The sequence below is a fragment of the Chrysochloris asiatica genome, unplaced genomic scaffold (genome assembly GCF_000296735.1).
Source record: "Chrysochloris asiatica unplaced genomic scaffold, ChrAsi1.0 scaffold00171, whole genome shotgun sequence".
Taxonomy (NCBI): Eukaryota; Metazoa; Chordata; class Mammalia; order Afrosoricida; family Chrysochloridae; genus Chrysochloris; species Chrysochloris asiatica.
The window spans coordinates 1,647,310-1,649,888 of NW_006408689.1; the positions used below are offsets into that span (position 1 = coordinate 1,647,310).

At 39.9% G+C, this 2,579-nt stretch overlaps 1 pseudogene; it reads right to left on the reverse strand.

The window, feature by feature from the left end:
- Positions 1 to 1,481: 1,481 nt before the first annotated feature.
- LOC102825915 lies at positions 1,482 to 2,178 on the reverse strand (annotated as a pseudogene).
- Between the last annotated feature and the right edge of the window lie 401 nt (positions 2,179 to 2,579).

Genomic DNA, 2,579 nt, shown 5'->3' on the forward strand with positions numbered 1-2,579 from the left:
ACAGTGAGCTGAAAGGAACTGGCATTGGCATTTTGAGTCATAAAATCATATGTATTAATATACCTGATGTTGTTGTTGTTAAGTGCCATTGAGTCAGTTCTGATCCATAGAGACTCTGTATAGGGTTTCAGAGGAGCAGCTGGTGAGCTTGAACCACCAACCTTGCAGTTCAAAAGGCTTTGCAGTCTGACGCATTAAAAGACAAATTGAAGAGGAATACTGTTGAATTCATTGTCAAGATCTATCTTGAAGTACAATACTGTCCTTTTCCACATTACTAGGAAAACACGTTAATACCACTATGGTTCAAATGTATGTACCAAACACTAATGACAGTGATAATGAAATTAAAGAATTCTATCAGCTTCTTTAGTCTGAAATTGATCAAACATGTCATCAAGAAACATTGATAATTACTGATGATTAGAATGTGAAAGTTGGAAACAAAGATCAAAGATCGATAGCTGGAAAACATAGCCTTGTTGATAGAAATGATGCTGGAGATCACATGACAGAAGTTTGCAAGACCAATGACTTCTTCATTGTAAATACCTTTTTTAAGTATTTAAACATAAAAGGACAACATATATATGGGCCTCATCAGATGGAAAACATAGGAATCAAAGTGTTTACATCTGTGGGAAGAAATGGTAAAAGAGCTCAATATCGTCAGCCAAAACAAGGCCATGTGCAGACTGTGGAACAGACTGTGGAACTTGGTCATATGCAAGTTCAGGATGAAGCTGAAGAAAATTAAAACAAATCTATGAGAATCAAAATATGAGCTTTAATATATTCCACCTGAATTTAGAGACAGCACTGTACTTCAAAATAGATCTTGGAATGATCTTTTTTGTTGTTGTTGCTTCAAAGTTATAATGATGGTTTGAAAGTGAAGAAAGAAAAAGAGAGAGAGAAAGCTGGTTACAGGTCTGAGGGCATCTAGAAAGAGAAAAATAGAAGGAAAGAAAGGGAGACAAGTTTGGGGAAAATCCAGTGGCCCCAAACTTGTCTCACACCCACCGTCCAGCCCTCAGCACAGAAGTGAAGAATTAGATCAGCTTTACACAAGATTTTTTCAAAAATTTAATCATAACAAAACTGGCTTAGCTTCCCTTTGAGCCTCCAGGATCACCATCTGTGTGTGCGTGTGCGTGTGTGTGAGTGTGTGCCTCACTCAATCTGGCCAGCCCCTCTTTTCCACATACTTTGCTTCAGCTGTCCCATGCCTCTGCCTATATCCCAGTCTGGGTTGTCAGGGAGTGTGAACATGGACTTAGAGTGAGGCTGCTTCAGAGTCTGGCCCATGTGTCCATCCAGATTCCAAATAGAGTTGTGGCTTTCAGGACACACAGGGGTGGGAAGTATGAATCCTGCCTAAACAGTCCTTGCCATTAGATGGGATTAGATGGCATCCTGAGGGCTCAATAACTCTGTTGCTCCCAGACCCCAACACAGGTGGAGGAGTAGCAGCTGTCTAGTTAGTAAAGGTTTTGACTCAGCACAGAAAGAACATATACAGTGAACATGAAGGTATCCAGCATGAAGAACAAGTTAAGAAAAGCCAAGTCACTGGGGTCACTGAATCAGGACTTGATGGGAGTGGGTTGTCTGGATGACTTTGTAAGCCCCTTGGGAATTATTCAGAATTACAGTGCTGGAAAGGTCACTCTTGACCACAGAAAGATCCTTAATGTAGATGCCCACATCCAAGATACAGCACTATCTATAATACCTCCTCTTGAGAATACTTCTGCTACTGTCTAATTTGTCTGCCACAGCAGAGCCATAAATCTCCATGCTTGTTGTGAACACCACCAGCTGGTACCACTGGCACACCACTTCTAAGAAGAAATCCACAGTGGCTTTTATGTACAAAAATTCTTAAGGGGTGTTTGTCTATTACCACCTTTAAGATTAAGTAAGGTGGTGTCCCTATCTGACTATGGGCCTCAGAACCCATCATGGTGGCAGTGAATAAGTGTCTCACCATATCCAATATCAGGATTTTCCTTTTCACCTGGAACAGCTGATTCCAGGACATGGGAGATAAACTTGAAGAGTTTGATACTGGATTACCTTGCAGATCTGCCTCTACAAAAGGTAAATGAAGACACTCTAAAACTGGATAGCAAAGACCACAAACCTGTGCAACTCCAGAATACACTGTGCCCACATTTTCTCTCTGAATCCTGCTCCCCTGGCATTAGGGTCTCCATAGCTCAGCTCTGCCAGGCCCCTGAGGTCATGATGTATATAAATTATTGCATAGCAAGTTAATTTTCTCTGTAAACTTTCACTGAAACCACAGTAAAATGCTCAGAAAAAGAAATTGGCAGGACACCCTTTAAACTATGGACTCCTTTAAGAAGAAAAAGGAACAGAAATCTTAATACTTAAAGACTTAGTATTTAAAGGTGGATCATTACCTTCACCGCTTCTAACAACACAATATACTTCAAGATAATTAAAAAAGTAAATAATAATAAAACCTAAAATACTAGACACAGCAGATAGATGACAGATGGGTAGATGTTAGATAGATCATAGAGAGAGAGAGATGATATTTTTGATTCTCT